The sequence below is a fragment of the Rhincodon typus genome, chromosome 15 (genome assembly GCF_021869965.1).
Source record: "Rhincodon typus isolate 14 chromosome 15, sRhiTyp1.1, whole genome shotgun sequence".
Lineage (NCBI taxonomy): Eukaryota > Metazoa > Chordata > Chondrichthyes > Orectolobiformes > Rhincodontidae > Rhincodon > Rhincodon typus.
Genome location: NC_063346.1, coordinates 58,623,477 through 58,641,852, shown reverse-complemented (window position 1 = coordinate 58,641,852; position 18,376 = coordinate 58,623,477). Strand labels below are relative to the sequence as shown.

The 18,376-nt window shown below is 41.8% G+C and overlaps 1 protein-coding gene across 3 annotated transcripts in view; it reads right to left on the bottom strand.

Annotated features, from left to right (window-relative positions):
* The window catches only part of st3gal2 (ST3 beta-galactoside alpha-2,3-sialyltransferase 2), a 282,180-nt gene that overhangs the window by 42,776 nt on the left and 221,028 nt on the right, over positions 1–18,376 (bottom strand). The gene's annotated exons all lie outside the window — the stretch shown is intronic.

The window sequence follows — 18,376 nt, the reverse complement described above, 5'->3', positions numbered from 1 at the left end:
GATTATCACATACTTTACAATACTTTCCCGACTGTCTATGTTAAGATAACGAGTAATTCCTGTTTTATTACACTCCCATCTTTTTTAAATAGTGAGGTTACATTTACCACCCTCCAATTTGCTGGGGCTGTTCCCAAATTTACAGAATTTTGTATCTATTACGCACATATTTACCAATCTTATAATTTCAAACAATACATTCTCAGTATTCAAATCTTACAAAAAAAAACTAGATTTTTCCTTTTAGTCACAGCCATGAAGAATTTGATATTCTCTGCATACAATTACTGTGCATGCATGTGAAATACAATGGCATTTAATTGCATTGATGTTGAAATTGCCAATCGCTATATTTGAACATTATCTCAGCACATACATCCAATCTACAGATTTTGAGTTTGGCTTTCAGAATATTATTATTTGAGCTTGGGGCAGCACGGTGACTCAGTGGTTAGCACTGCTGCCTCACAGCACCAGGGATCCAGGTTTGATTCCAGCCTCAGCCTGTGTGTGTGGAGTTTGCACATTCTCCCTGTGGGTTTCCTCCGGGTGCTCTGGTTTCCTCCCACAACCCAAAGATGTGCAGGTTAGGTGGACTGGCCATGCTAAATTGCCCATAGTGTCCAGGGATGTGCAGGATAGGTGGATTAGCCATGGGAAATGTGAGGTTATGGGAATACGGTGTTGGGTTGGGTTGGGTCCAGATGGGATGCTGTTCGGAGGGTTGATGTGGACTCAATAGGCCAAATGGCTTGCTTCCACACTGTAGGGATTCTACTGAGACATACTTCGGTACAGGTTCTATAAGACAAAGGAGCAGAAGTAGACTGGTCAGCCCATCGAGTCTGTCCTGCTATTCAATCAGATGATGGCTGAAATGATATTCCTCAATTTCACTTTCCTGGCCTTCCTTAGATTGCTTAGTTTTAAATTAATTAAAAATCTGCCTGTCTCAGTCATGAATATACTTCATTGACCCAGCCTCGACAGCCCTCTGAGGGAAAGAATTCCACAGATTCACTACCTTCTGAGAGAAGATAATTCCACCTCATCTCTGTCTTAAATGAGTGACTCCTTGTTCTGAGATGATGCCCTGTGGTCCTAGACTCTCCCACCACAAGGGGAAATAACCATTCCACATCTACCCTGTCAAGTCCCCTAAGAATCGGTCAATTAGATTGCCTCTCATTCTTCTAAATTCCAATGAATACAGACCCAACCTACTCAACCTCTCCTCATAAGACAGTCCCTCCCTACCTGCTATCAGCCTAGTGAACCTTCTTTGCACGTCCTCCCATACCAGTCTATCTTTCCTTAGATAAGGATGCTTAGTTGCTGTAGGATACAGCTTTTGATCGAGTGCGAATCCTTCATGCGTTGCACAGGGCTGAACCAGTGAAGTCTCAATACTAGTATGCAGCACTGTGAAAGAACTTGTTTGTTAGAGGGACTTGTTCCCTGTCACTTAATGTTGCAGATAGAATAGGGCAAGAAACTTAAAACTAGGGTCAGTGCAAATGTCTATCTCTCCATATGTATTTTCAGAATCCCTATGGTGCGGATAGAGGCCATTTGGCCTACCTGCACCAACCCCTCAAAAAGAATCCCACCCAGACCCAGCCCTATTCTCGTAATCCCCATATTTCATGGTTAATCCACCTAGCCTGCACATCCCTGGACACTATGGAGCCATTTAGTATGGCCAATCCACCCTAACCTGCACATCTTTGGGAGGAAACTGGAAAACCCAGAGGAAACCCATGCAGAAATGGGGACAATGTGCAAACTCCTCACAGTTGCCCGAGGGTGGAATCGAACTTGGCTCCCTGGCGCTGTGAGGCAGCTACGCTAACCACTGAGCCACTGTGCTAATTTTTACATTTAATCACGTTATTTTCTTAATTGTATTGTTTGATACAATCTTAATGACCTCTCAGATATTAATGAGGAGGTTTGTTTAGAAAAGTAATAACGCAATAAGGTCAGCATGGTCATTGGTGCAATAATTTGCTGCAAGGACTCCTTTCAATATACTGAACTAACGGCATTAAATTCTCTCTTTCGTACTGATATATTTTTTAGATACTTTTCGTCAATCTGTTCAGGGATGCAATGACAGGCCTCTGGAGGAGGAGAGACTTGAACCCTGGCCTCCTATCCCAGAGGTAGGGACACTACTACAGCACCACAAGCGTCCCAGATGATATTTGATATATTTCTTGAACGCCTCACTTTAATCGGCGATGACAATGTTCTTTTCTATCATCAGATTCACAGCAGCTCCTGTAAGTGGACCATGCTTTTAACATTGTTGCATCTTTTCTGAGAATTACATGACTGGTAGATTGACAAAATGCTCTGCTGGCTGACTACATTAAATATGGGTAGGAGCAAATTACTGCAGATGCTGGAATCTGTACTAAAAACAACAAATGCCGGAGATCACAGCGAGTCAGGCAGCATCCATGGAAAGAGAGTAAGCTAACGTTTCGAGTCAAGATGACTCTTCATCAGAGCTGATGTGAATTGTGGAGGGGGCAGCATTTATGCTATAGTTCAAGGGGGGGGGGGTGGGGGGGAAGTTGTGGCAGTGGTGGGGTGTAGGGCGCTGGTGAAGAAAAGATGTTGACAATTCGGATTAAGTGATCGGAATGTGAGAATATCAGAACAATGGCATGTCTATCTGCCAGATTTGAAAGAGAAGACAGTCCCACTGGGATGTTTGATGGGGATAGGGGACATGGTGATAATAGCTGAATAACAATAGAAGAGATAACGTATAATCCGATTAATTGAGGCAGAGAGATAATTACAAAAAACTGAAAATAAGGTGGTGCAGGAGACAAACCCAATGACTGGAATAACATGCTAGGTATAAGAGTCACATGTTGAGGGTCTAACCAAAGTAACAAGTAACTGTTGTCACTTTACTCACACCTTCTGACACTCTTGGTCACCTACAGAGACCTGTTATTCATCCTGCTGACATGCCACTCACACCATCTGTATGATTGTTTGATCTCCCTGATTATAAAGTCCGTGTCCGGGTTCTCTCTTCACTTCACCTGATGAAGGGGCTGTGCTCCGAAAGCTTGCGTTTTCAAATAAACCTGTTGGACTATAACCTGGTGTCGTGTGACTTTTGACCTTATCCAGCCCAGTCCAACGCTGGCAACTCCCCATCAGGCCTTCCCATGTAACTGCAGAAGGTCCAACACCTGCCCCTTCACCTCCTCCCTGCTCACCATCCAAATCTTTCCAGGTGAAGCAGCATTTCACCTGTATCTCCTCCAATCTTGTGTATTGTATTTACATAAGAACATAAGAACTAGGAGCAGGAGTAGGCCATCTGGCCCCTCGAGCCATTTAATAAGATCATGGCTGATCTTTTTGAGACTCCGCTCCACTTACCTGCCCGTTCACCATTACCCTTAATTCCTTTACTGTTCAAAAATTTATCTATTCTTGCCGTAAAAACTTCAGCGAGGGAACTTCAACTGCTTCACTGGGCAGGGAATTCCACAGATTCACAACCCTTTGGGTGAAGAAGTTCCTCCTGATCTCAGTCCTACATCTGCTTCCCTTTATTTTGAGGCGATGCCCTCTAGTCCTAGTTTCACCTGTGAACAGAAACAACCTCCCTGCCTCCACCTTATCTATTCCCTTCATAATCTTAGGTGTTTCTATAAGATCTCTCCTCATTCTTCTGAATTCCAATGAATATAATCGCAGCCTACTCAGTCTCTCCTCATAATCCAACCCTCTCAACTCTGGAATCAACCGAGTGAATCTCCTCTGCACCCCCTCCAGTGCTAGCATATCTCTTCTCCAGTAAGGAGACCAAAACTGCACACAGTACTCCAGGTGTGGCCTCACCAGGACCCTACACAGCTGCAGCATAGCCTCCCTGTTTTTAAACTCCATCCCTCTAGCAATGACAGACAAAATTCCATTTGCCTTTTCAATTACCTGCTGCACCTGCAATCCCACCTTCAGCGATTCATGCACAAAGACACCCAAGTCCCTCTGCACAGCAGCGTGCTGCAATTTTTTACCATTTAAAACATAGTCCATTTTGCTGTTATTCCTACCAAAATGGATGACCTCACACTTATCAACATTGTACTCCATCTGCCAGACCTTTGCCCACTCACTTAGACTATCTATATCCCTCTGCAGACTTTCAGTGTCTTCTGCACACTTTGCTCTACCACTCACCTTAGTGTCATCTGCAAATTTTGACACACCACACTTAGTCCCCAACTCCAAATCATCTATGTAAATTGTAAACAATTGCGGTCCCAACACTGATCCCTGAGGCACACCACTAGCCACTGACAGCAAACCAGAAAAACACCCATTTACCTCTACTTTTTGCTTTCTACTGGTCAACCAATCCTCTATCCATGCCAATACATTACCTGTAATACCGTGCAACTTTATCTTATGTAGCAGCCTTTGGTGTGGCACCTTGTCAAATGCCTTCTGGAAATCCAGATACACCACATCCACAGGTTCCCCATTGTCCACCATGCAAGTAATGTCCTCAAAGAATTCCACCAACTTAGTTAAACATGACCTACTCTTCATGAACTCATGCTGGGTGTTCCCAATGGGACAATTTATATCCAGATGTCTTGCTATTTCTTCCTTAATGATAGATTCAAGCATTTTCCCCACTACCGAAGTTAAGCTAACTGGCCTAAAGTTACCTGCTTTTTGTCTACTTCCTTTTTTAAACAGTGGTGTCACATTGGCTGTTTTCCAATCTGCGGGAACCACCCCAGAGTCCAGTGAATTTTGGTAAATAATTACTAGTGCATTAGCTATTTCCCCCATCACCTCTTTTAGTACCCTGGGATGCATTTCATCAGGGCCAGGAGACTTGTCTACCTTTAGCCCTATTAGCTTGCCCAGCACTGCCTCCTTAGTGATAATGATAGTTTCTAGGTCCTCACCTGCTATAACCTTCTTACCATTAGTTTTAGGCATGTTATTTGTGTCTTCCACTGTGAAGACCGACACGAAATAACTGTTTAATGTCTCAGCTATTTCCTCATTCCCAGTTATTAAATTGGCCTTCTCATCCTCTAAAGGACCAAAGTTTACCTTTGCCACTCTTTCATGATTTACATATTTATAGAAACTTTTACTGCCTGTTTTTATATTCTGAGCTAGTTTACTCTCATAATCTACCTTACTTTTCCTTATAACTTTTTTTGTGGCTTTCTTTTGGCCTTTAAAGATTTCCCAGTCTACTAGTTTCCCACTAATCTTTGCTTTTTTGTATGTGTGTTTTTTTTCAATCTGATACTTTCCTTTATTTCCTTAGACATCCATGGCTGGCTCTCTCTTTTCCTACAGTTCTTCCTTATCACTGGAATATATTTCTGCTGAGCACTGTGAAAAATTGTTTTGAAAGTCCTCCACTGTTCCTCAATTGACCCACCATAAAGTTTTTGCTCCCATTCTACCTCCTCCCTCATCCCATCATAGTCTCCTTTGTTCAAGCACAGGACATTGGTACTGGATTTAACCTTCTCACGCTCCATCTGTATTTTAAATTCGACCATACTGTGATCACTCCTTCCGAGAGGATCCCTAACTGTGAGATCATTAATTATTCCTGTCTCATTACACAGGACTAGATCTAGGATAGCTTGCTCCCTCATAGATTCCATTACATATTGTTCAAGGAAATTATCGCGGATGCATTCTATGAACCCCTCCTCAAGGCTGCCATGACTGACCTGGTTTGACCAATCGATATGTAGATTAAAATCCCCCATGATAATTGCTGTACCATTTTTACATGCATTAGCTATTTCCATGTTTATTGCCCGCCCCACCACGATGTCATTATTTGGTGGCCTCTAGACCACACCTATCAGTGACTTCTTCTCCCTGCTATTCCTAATTTGCACCCAAATGGATTCAACGTTTTGTTCAGTAGAACCTATATCATCTCTCACTACCACCCTGATATCATCCTTAAAAATCAGAGCAACACCACCTCCCTTAACTTCCTGTCCGTCCTTCCGAACAGTTTGATACCCCTGGATATTTAACTCCCAGTCATGACCATCCTGTAACCATGTTTCTGTAATGGCCACTAAATCATACCCATTTGCCATGATTTGCACCGTCAACTCATCCACCTTGTTTCGAATGCTCCGAGCATTCAGATAAAGTGCCCTTATGCCAGTTTTTGCACTTTCTTTTTGGGTCCTATTACCTCCATTACTAACAGCTCTTGAGTTCTCCTTCTCTTTAACTTTTTTCCCAATTTTCAATGGAGTTAAAGCTTCCTCGTATTTGCTGCACCCGATGTGGCCTGCTCTACATGGGAAAAATCAAAGGCAGACTGGATGATTGTTTTGCAGAACACTTCCGGTCTGTGTGCAAGCATGACCCTGACCTTCCGGTAGCTGGTCATTATAACCCAGTGTCCTGATCACATGCCCATGTGTCTGTCCTCAGCATGCTGTAGCATTCCAGTGAATCACAGCGTAAACTTTAGGAACACCATCTCATCTTCAGACCAGGGACTTTACAGCCTTCTGGACTTAATAACTATTGAGTTCAACACCTTCCAAACTGTGAACCACCTCCCATTTCTTCCCTTTACTTGTTACATTCTGTTATTATGTCCTGTCTCCCCTCCACCCATCCCAGTGGGACTGTCTTCTCTTTCAAGTCTAGCAGTTAGGCACACCATTATTCTGCCATTCTCACATTGCGTTCACTTAATCTGAACTACCAACGTCTTTTCTCTACCAGCACCTTGCACCCCACCACTGCAACAAGCCCCTGCAACTATAGCATAAATGCTGCCCCCTCCACACTTCACTTCAGCTCTGACGAAGAGTCATCTAGACTCAAAACGTTAGCTTGCCCTCTCTCCATTGATATTGTCTGACCTGCTGTGATCTCCAACGTTTTTTGTTTTCAGTAGATTAAACATGGGCTTGAGTTGTCTTCCAAATTTCACTGCAGAATGGTGGCTATGAAACTGACCTCATTTTACAGGCTAAGAAAATAATGAATATGTTTTTGCAGAACTTTGCACTGCCAGTAGGGAATCTCTCACAGCAGGCAGCTTCGGAAGAAATCCGACACACACACACAGACGGTACTTTTTTCCATTTGAAATTTTGCAATCACTGCTGGATGGATTGCGGGCTTGCTGGCAATGTGCCTCTCGCAGAATTTATCATATACTGCATTTGCAAAGGGCATATTCAAGGATATAAAAAAAAGTCTACATCATTTGCTGGAAATAATAATGTTTCTGAATGACAAATTCGATCCACTTCTGAGCTTCTATGGCCGGCACTTTATACTTGTAACAAGATGTACATAATGCAGCCCATACAAATAATGCAACTACTAATCTACTTCTGGAGTGCTGTGCATGGTTCTGTTCACTATAGGAAGGATATTATTCAGCTGGAGAGGGTTCAGAAAAGGTTTACCAGAATGTTACCAGGACTGAAAGCTTCAATTATAAGGAGAGGCTGGATAAGGCTGGGATTTTTTCCACTGGAACATAGGAGGTTGAGGGGTAAAAGATCTTTTCCGTAGGGTAGGGGAGTTCAAAACTACAGGGCATATTTTTAAGGTGCAAGGAGACAAATTTAAAAGGGGCGTGAGGGGAACTTCTTTACACAGAGGGTGGTTCATACATGCAATGAGCTGTCAGAGGAAGTGGCAGATGCAGGTACAGTTTAAGAATCCTTATAGTGCGGAAAGAGACCATTCAGCCCATCAAGTTTGCACTGAGTACAGTTACAAGTTAAGTACAGTTACAACATTTAAAAGACACTTGGACAGTTACATGAATCAGAAAGGTTTAGCGGGATGTGCGCCGAATGCAAGCAAATGGGACTAGTTTAATTTGGGAAACCTGATCAGCGTGGATGAGTTAGACCGAAAGTTCTGTTTCCGTGCTGTATAACTCTATCACTCTAAGACCTAATACCACAACTCAGAAATAGCTCCTAAACAACTCCCAAACTGAAAGAAACAATTTCTTTTAATCTGATAATTACTCAGATCATGACACGATGTTTGCAGTATTATCTTCAAATATTAAAATGAATGAATGCCCTACAATATATGGGGAGACAGACTCTTTGAATGCAATTTTTGACAGGATTCCCATAGGCATTCTGCAGGAATGTGTACCTGTTAAGGACCAAACCTCATTAAGGTATTTCTAGGCAAACGTTTTACGAGGATTTCATAATATGGAAGTAACTAGCTCAGTTAGATGACAGGAAATACCAGCTAATTACCGCCATGGAGTTATTAGCAGTTTAAATGAGTAAACAAAATAGGACACAAGCTCAAACAGTGCTGTTGTCTTCTTTCATTTGACATAGCATCAATGCAGAAATGGAAATTTACCACTGCAGTCCATTTGCTGTAGGAACACTCAGAATGCCATTAGGAAGGAAGTCCCAGGATTTTGACACAGCAACACTGAAGGAACAATATATTTCCAAGTTTAGATGATGAATAGCTTGGAACAGTACTTGCAGGAGGTGATGCTGCCTTTCTCCATACCTTTTTATCTGCTGCCCTTGTCCTTCTAAATGGAAGTGGTGGAGGGTTTGGAAGGTGCGGGCTAAGGAGCCTTGGTGAATTTCTGTAGTGCATCTTGCAGATGGTACATACTGCTGCTACTGAGTGTTGGTGGTGGAGGGAGTGGATGCTTGTGGATGTGGTGCCAACCAAATGGGCTGCTTCGTCCTGGATGGTTTCAAGCTTCTTGAGTGTTGTTGGAGCTGCATCCATCCAAACAAGTGGGGAGTATTCCATCACACTGCTGACTTGTGCCTTGTAGATGGTGGACAGGCTTTGGGGAGTCAGAAGGTGAGCTACTTGCTGCAGGTTTCCTAACCTCTGCCCACCTCACTTAGTATCCTTTACTGTATAAGGATAGGGGCATTTAGCAGGGGAGTAAGAGACTGATTTGTGGAACAAGGTGTTTAACCAGGAAGTGTTAAATTCCTGCATGTTGATTTCTTGATTTGGGGGAACAAATCACATACTTAGCATCAGCAAATAGAAATCAGAACAGCATGAGTTTCATCACAAGAAGCGTAAGAAGGAGCACCTTGGAGAGTTGTGGAGGCTAGATCACAAAGTATTTGAAAAAGAGGTCAATAGATTTTGAAATACTGCAGAGTTGAGGGCTATGAGGAACTAGCACGAAAGTGGGAGTTGAAATCTGGGGAAGATCAGCCATGATTTTCTAGAATGATGAGGCAAGCTTGAGAGGCTGAGTGGCTGAACCCTCCTCTTATTTCTTGTGTTTTTATGCAGAATTAGAATTCTAGTCAAGTACAAAACTCAAGTACAAAAGTACTTAGTTACAAACGTTAGGTACAAAGTAGATCAAGTACAAAGATAGAGACATAAAGAGAAAAGCTAAAAGTTCTACATTACAGTTCTTCATAGTATAAATTGGGAAAATAAAGAAATAAAATTAAAGAATAAATATTACAGTCCTTGTATAGCTTGCATTCACTCCATGCTTTCCTACATGTGTCAATATTTATGCAAGAATAAGAGCCATAATTTGCTCAGGAATACTTTCCTTTCAAACCAGTAAAGATTAAAAAAGATTTGCGATGAAACATCCCAGTCTTTCAGAAGGTCCTTAGCACTGCTCTTTTTGCCAAGGCTGTGGTAGCTCCCATCATGGAGATGGCAGTGATGCTGGGTTCACTTCATATTCAATGAGGGCACTGGCATTTCAAAATAACATTGTGGGAGCGGTACAGTGGGGTCAGAACATGGGATTCATCCAGGCACAGGGTTCCTGTCCCTGCTTTGAAAATCCAGCCCCTGAATGCCTGAGCCCAATAATTTCTCTCTCATCTGTCTTGGTGTGCACTATGTTTGTGGTTGTTCATTGGTTCATTCTTCATTAGCCCAGATACATTTCTAGGATCTTCTGTTGGAGGTGCAGGTAGAGGTGGTGATTGTATCATGATAGTGAATAAAGAAAATTAGAAGAAATAACATGCTTGCGTTTATAAAGAAGCTCTCATAAGCAATGTATGTCATAAAACACTTCGCAGCCAGTTAAATACATTTGAAGTGTAGCCTCAAATAGCCTCACCTTATTTTTAAACTGTGCCCCCTCCCACCCCGAGTTCCAGTTTTTTTCCATGAAGGAACACATCTTTTAGCATCTACTGTATCAAATCACCTCGGAATCAAAATTCTTCATGAAGATCAGCTAAACTCCAAAGAATTAGGCCCAACCTGCTCAATTGTTCTTTATAGGACAATCCCTCATCACAGGAGTCAGTCAAGTCAACCTCCTTTGGTCTGCTTTAAATGCAGGTTTGTCTTTACTTAACTAAGGGAATCTGAGAATTGTAATGGCACAGAAAGAGGCCATTTGGCCTATCATGCCTATACTGATAAAGACCAACACAGACCACAAGACCAAACAGGACACAGGACTCCAGGTGCAGTCTCAGCAATGTATAGTTGTAGTTAGACTTTCCAACTTTAATATTTTACCTCCCCCTTGCAATAAAGACCAATGTTCCATTTGCCTTCCTAATGATTTTATGTATACACTTACCAACCTTTTATCGTTTATGTACAAAGACACGTAGTTTCCCTGGTACTGCAGCATTCTGCTGTCTCTCTCCATTTAAACAATATTCTGCTTTTCTATTCTTCCTAGCAAACTGGAGAACCTCGGATTTTCTCATATTATACTCCATTCATAAAACTTTTGCCCACTCACTTAATCTGTCTACAGGAAGTCCCCAGTTTACAAAAAACTGACTTAGGAATGCTTGTACTTGTGAACAAGATCTCATATTAATAATAATTTTAAAGATCCGACATGCAAATGTTATTCGTTCTTGCACATGGCTATTTTATATCGTATTATATTGTGTTCCAACTTGTGTACAAATTGACTCCCTAACGAACTCAGGAACAGAAACCTATTTGTAACCTGTGGACCTGCCCATATATCCCCTTGCTGTCCCTTTGTATCCTCCTCATGTTTTGTTTTCTGACCTATCTTTGTGTCATCAGCAAGTGTGTCTACAATCCAACTGGACCCTCCATGTAAGTCGCAAATATAGAATACAAATAGTTGAGGTGCAAGCAATGATTCCCAGGATCAGGCTCCACTCGTTTATAGTTTGCCAAACTGAAGATGATCCATCTATCCATCGAGACTGTCTGTTTCCTGTTATTTAGATAATCCTCGATCTAAGCTAATTTGTTATCCTATGAGCTCTTACTTTGAATAGTTACCTTTCATGTGCCATCTTATTGAATGCCTTTCAAAAATCGAAAAGCACTACATTTACAGGTACCCCTTTATCCACTCTGCATTTAGATTCTCAAACAAAAACCCCAATAAATTTGTCAAATGGGATCTTCCTCTCTCAAAACCATGTTTTGATTGTCTTTGACTTATTTATTTATTGTCACGTGTATTTTGTTACAAAATACAGTGAAAAGTGTTGTATAGGCGTTGCCAGTCTCCGGCGCCACCTTAAAACACAGAAACATAAACTGAAACATAGAAAATAAGGGCAGAAAAATGATGAAATAAAGCTTTGTGGCACTCTGGTGTATTATGATTTTCTAAATGACCCACTTTTACCTCCTTAATAAAGGTTTTAATTATTTTTCCAATGACAGATATTAGGCTGACAGTCCGATGGTTTTTTCTGTTTTTTTTCTCTTTGAACAGCATTACACCTGTTTTCCAACCTGCTGGTGCCTTTTCAGATTCTCGTGAATTTTGGAAACTTACAACCAATGCATCCAGTATTTCTGCAGCCACTACTTTCAAACCACTAAGCTGTAGGCATTAGGTTCAGGAGACTTGACTTCAGTCCCATTATTGTGATGCCACAGTATTGACACTGAAAAATCACTGAATTATCTGTTTCATTCTAAACCCTGAGACCTCTCTCTGTTGCTCTTTCCTCTACAATCTTTGGGCTTTCAACGTGTTGATTTTCCTCATCTTCAACCTTGTTGGTGTCCCGCACTATGACAACTGGTTCTCAGACAACAAAATAAATACTCTGCAGGGAAAAAAAAACACCCTCTTTTTTGAGAAAGAAAGTGACGTCATTTCAAAATAAGTGAAATAACACTGTTGATAACTTTCTTGCCTAGCTAATGAACAGGGGCTTTGTAAATCACGCTGGGGGATAATCAATAATCCTCATTTTATGAGGTGCAGTGTCACATCTCCCAGCAGACAATGAGCTCCCAGGAACACCATTCAGTGCAGCTTCAGTTTGTAAAGTCCCGCTGGTGCCCCACACCTACACTAGACAATAAGTAAATACCCATCGCTACAGTAACAGGGCAAACCTGTAAACACAATTATTCTGATTAACAGAAATCATCTGTAGAGACTGGTACAGATGCTGTGCCTCAATGTAAGTCATAGGACTGTACATACATTAATTCTTTTTAATGCATGTCCAGTGGGCTCTAAACCGCAATATTGTGCAATAAAACATTAATGCCCTCGTGATGACACAATGGAACAACATAGCAATACCCTTTTATGAGTCATCTCACATTTAAAACAGGGAACACTTCTGTTGGTGTTGCTAATCCTATGAATGTCCTGAGGTCCGGGACTGGGGGCGGGGGGGGGGGTGCAACTTACATTCATATAGCACCTTTCACAACCACTGGATGTCTCAAAATATTTTAAAGCCAATTAAGTACGTTTGAAAGGCAGTCATTGTTTTAGTGACGGACACCTGTGCATAGTAAGATCCCATAAACGGCAATATAGTAATGATCAGATGATCTGCTTGCAGAACAAGTATTTGCAGGGCACTGAGGATAACTCTTCTTTTATATTACTAGTTAGCTTCCCTCATATTTCATCTTCTACCCCTTATTGTTTTCTTAGTTATTCTCTGCTGATTCTTAAAGGCTTCCTAATCCTCTGGCTTCCCACTAATCTTCACCATATTGTTTGCTTTTTCTTTTTAGGCTGTCACTGATGTTCCTTGCTAGCCCCGGTTGCCTCATTCTCCCCTTAGTATGCATCTTTTTCCTCAGGATGAATTCCCACTGTGCCTCCTGAATTACCTCCAGAAACTCCTGCCATTGCTGCTCCATTGTCTTCCCTGCTAGGCTCCCCTTCCAATCAACTTGGGCCAGCTCCTCCCTCATGTCTTTGTAGTTACCTTTACTCAATTGTAATATCGTTATATCTGATTCCAGCCTCTTCCTCTCAAAGTGCAGGATGAATTCTATCATACTATGGTCACTACCCCCTAGCAGTTCCTCCACTTTAAAATGCCTGATCAGGTCTGCCTCATTACACATCACTAAATGCAGAATTGTCTGTTCCCTAGTGGGTTCTACCACAAGTTGCTCCAAAAACATCATCTCATAGACATTCCACAAATTCCTTTTCTTGGGATCTGCTACCAACCTGATTTTCCCAGTCCACCTGCATATTGAAGTCTCCCTAATTATTGTAATAGTGCCTTTCTTACATGTCTTTTCAATCTCCCGATCTATTTTCTTCCCCACATCCTGACTACTGACTACTAGGAGACCCACCAGGGTCCATTCTTCTTTTGCAGTTCCTCAACTCTACCCTCACAGATCCTATGCTTCTGATTCTATATTACTTCTTGTTCCTGATTTAATTTCATTTCTTACTAACAAGGCAACCCCGCCCCCTCTGCCCATCTGCCTGTCCTTTCGATAGGATGTGTATCCTTGGATATTTAGTTCCCAGCCCTGATTCCCTTGCAGTCACATCTCTATAATACCCAAAACACCATTGGTGGCAATTTCAATCTGCACTACATTTACCTTGTTTCGTATACTGTGTGCACTTAAGCACAACACCCTCAGTCCTGTGTTGACTGTCCCCATTCTCATTGTTGTCCCTTTATCTGCTGTGCCTGAAGTTAGATTACTAACCCTTTCCATACTCTCTACCCTATTAACTGTTCTAGAAACATTAATAACCTCTGCTGAGCCCTCCCCCCCTTTAACTTTCCATTCACCTCATCATACAGCCACTATTTAGATTAAAGCCCTATCCGTAGCCCTAGTTATGCAATTTGCCAGGACTCTGGTCCCAGCATGATTCAGGTGGAGCTTGTTCCATTAGAACAGCTCCCTCCTTCCCCAGTACTGGTGTCAGTGTCCCATGAAATTGGACCCATTACATGTTGAAGCAACCTCCTGTGTTGCTTGTTGGAAGAGGGCAGGTTCAAAGTGGAGTAGGCTCCTGTTTCAGATAATTTGAACTTTAATCTCTGACCCACCCCCAACTCACCTGTTATTTTTGGGAGCTATGTTTTATTGTAATGATCCCATTTACTCGAGTACATTGGTAATAGTTTGGAAACAGAGGCATAAGCATAAAGGGTTGAGGGAGAATATTTAGGAACAAGTTCAGGGTGATGGAGACATCTGAGCCAACTAAAGGCCTGGAGCACATAAAATAATGTAAGCTGCAAGTATAATGCAAATGTACAATATTCAGCATAAAGGGTTTTATCAATCCATCTCTACTAAGCAGTTATTTGAATGAGTGAATAATAAAGATGTTAAATTAGCATAGTTCACATTTACTAGTGCTGAGACAGAATACTAGGTAAACAGTTTGAGGAATAGATTTTGCCTGAGTGTCAAATGGTACTGGAATAATAGTAAAGTTTTAGAAAGAGCTCATGACTGAGTTCCCGATGGACAGATAGTGTTGTCTCAAACTCTGCACCAAAACAAGTCTGATTTCACAGAGTTCACAACGCATTAACACAATGGCCTGCAATCTCTTCACAATCTTTCACGAGCAATTTATAATCGGTTTATGTTCCAATGCACTTTCAGTGCATCCTGCTGTTATGTCAGAGCTGTTTCTTAAGCATTAAAAAGTGAAGGGATACTGGCAGGTAAAAAGGGAAATCCTAAGTTGATTTAGACATACATTAAAACCTCGGTATCCACAAAATCACGAATCATGAATTTACCTGTGTTAAAAATCACATCGGTGATTTTTTAAAATCTATTTTTAAATGAGCACTGCACTCACTAATTTCATTAAGCGCGGTAGTTCTCAGGAATGGAACCTTCACAGATATGGAGGAATTACTGTACATTTAAGGATGAGAGGATAACAATGGAAAGAGTGGAGCCCATTACTAATCGCAGTAGTAATTACTGCACACAGCCAAAGAATGTAGGTAGTGTTTCAAAGATAGTAGGAACTGCAGATACTGGAGGGGGTTTAGAAGAAGGGTCTAGGCCGAAACGTCAGCCTTCCTGCTCCTCTGATGTTGCTTGGCCTGCTGTGTTCATCCAACTCTACGCCTTGTTATCTCTAATGTAGGTAGTGTTCTAACTGAATACTTTGTGTCAGTGCTTGCTCATGAGAGGAACCGTATGGGTATAGAAATCAGGGAGAAGGTTTGTAATACAATTAAAGAAATTAGCATTGACAGGAGATTGAGTGGTCTGGCAGATTTGAATGTAGATAAATATCCCAGCACCAAATGAAATGCATCTTGTGTTGTTGAGCAAGGCAAGGGTCAAAATAGCAGAGGCATTCACAATTTTCAACTCCTCTCTGGCCACAGGAGTGGTGCTGGAGGACAGGAAGACAGTCAGTAAGGTACCATTACTCAAGAAACAAGTAAGGATTAAATCTGGAAGCTATAAGCCAGTCAGTCTAACCTTAAATGTTGGTTAGGCCACAACTAGAGTATTACGTGCATTTTCACCCCAAGAGTGGTGGGAATCTGGAACTGACTGCCTCACAATAGGAATATTTAGTTATGCGCCCATGATGGCATTGGAATCTAGAAAAATGAGGGGGTGGGATCTTATAGAAACATAAAATTATGAAGGTAATAGATAAGATAGAAGCAAGGAGGTTGTTTCCACTGGAGGGTGAAACTAGAACTAGGGGGCACAGCCTCAAAATAAGGGGGAGCAGATTTAGGACTGAATTAAGGAGAAACTACTTCACCCAAAGGGTTGTGAATCTGTGGAATTCCCTGCCTGGCGAAATAATTGAGACCAGCCCATTGAATGTTTTTAATGCAAACAGATCTTTGAACAGTAAAGGAATTAAGGGTTATGATGAGTGGGTGGGTAAGTGGAGCGGAGTTCTTAAAGATCAGGCATGATCAAATTAGATGGCGGAGCAGGCTCAATGAGCCAAATACCTACTCTTTCTCCTAACTTCTTATGTTCTTATGTTGTGTAATGATTTGCGTTAAGGAAAGTAAGCAACACAACAAGTATTTCATATTAAAAATTGCATTAAACAACTGACTGAATAGATTGACAATAGGAATCTTATTTATCAGTTTATTTTGAATTTGCTGGTCAGCTTGATTTAACGTCTAGGCAGACATGTATGTGCATTATATGCTGCCATGTTTCTACATTGTACAATATAAGTTGCTTGTGTTAGTTCAATGTTATGAATTGGGAAACACCATCACAAATTTAGCAAGGATCTGTCTCGATCTTTCCTCACTATTTGCAGATGTAGTCTGTTTCACAGCATGATTTTTATTCAAAGTATCAACACTGATTGAAATACTCATCCATCCTAAGCCCAAACAGGGCTTTCTCAAAGGTAATAACTTGCAGCAACTCAAATTGACATGGTTGCTTGACAAACACACTGCATGATGTAGGTGCCAACAGTGGCTCAGTGGTTAGCACTGCTACCTCACAACACCAGGGACCTGGGTTCGATTCCACCCTCGGGTGACTGTCTGTGTGGAGTTTGCATGTTCTCCCTGTATCTGTGTGGGTTTCTTCCGGGTGATCCGGTTTCCTCCCACAATCCAAAGATGTGCAGGTTAGGTGGATTGGCCATGCTAAATTGCCCCATAGTGTTCAGGGATGTGTAGATTAGTTGGGTTATAGGGGGAGGGTTTTGGGTGGGATGCTGTGAGGGTCAGCGTGGACTTGTTGGGCCGAAGGGCCTGTTTCCACAGTGTAGGGATTCTAGGAATGTCATTATTTAATTTTATTAAATTTTTTAAACAGGCAACAACACACTGCAGCAGCACAGAGCTGCGCCAAAAAGGAGGAGAGTACCTCTTCCATGTATTCAAAGACAATGGATACCCAAAAAACTGGGTCAGAAGATGCCTATTACACGAACGACACCAGGAAGATACTACACGCCCCAACACACTCATCATGCTACCTTACATCAGGAACACATCTGAACTGACCACAAGACTTCTACGACCACTGGGCATCAGAGTAGCACACAAACCCACATCAACCCTACGCCAACTGCTCACCTGAACCAAAGACCCACTACCGACTACGGACAAGATCAATGTCATATACAAGATTCCCTGCACAGACTGCAAGAAACACTACATCGGAATAACAGGAAGGAAATTAACAACAAGGGTACACGAACATCAATTGGCTACAAAAACACACGACCAATATTCACTCATCTCTATCCACATGGATAAGGAGAACCACCAATTTGACTGGGACAACACCAAGATCCTGGGACAAGCAAAGCAGAGACAAGCACAGGAATTCCTAGAAGCTTGGTACTCCACGAAGAAAGCTGTCAACAAATACATAGCGCTCAACCCCATATACACCCTACTTTGAAGGAAAACCGGAAGTGAGCTAATCCAGCTCAACGGACTCCAGAGTTTAAATAACAGGCGGGAAAACACAATGGCGCTTCATCAGAGGCTGCACTGATGATGTTACCCAGCAGGGTAATGACGTGTCTGCGGTACAACGAACCAGCTCGGCGAGCCAACCAACCTCAACATCCACAACCTGAGCTACAAATCTACTCCAAAACCTTAGAATGTCTACTCTGGTAGGATATGAAAGTATCATGCAGTTTAGAGGACAACAAGGAAGTGATTGAAGGTCTGTGCAATTAAGATTCAAGGTTAAATTTTGGGAGGAAGGATATAACCAATGTCAAAATTTTTTAAAAAGGCATAAGGAGGGAAACATATTAACTCCACCCTTTGCATCTCCCAGAATTCAACTATCCTTGGAAACAAATCAACAAGCTCATTCAACTATTTCAGTCAGGTGAACAGAATGACGGTGCATTGAAATGCAATGTGGAGGAAAAGAAAGCTACTGAGTGGTTTATTTCATTTGCAATCGGAGGACCACTTACTAAGCTGTTCCAAAGTGCTTCAGAAAGGAGAGAGATGTCTCGTCTTCTGAGAGGAGTTCCATAATGGTGGTGTTTGAGTTCGGTAAAAACAAGTAGGGGTTCAGGTAGTGGAGCTTGAAAGTGTGAGGCTAAACTAGCAGGAGGCCTTGCCAGTAAAGGCAGGCCACAAACAAGAGGGTGACAAGGAGA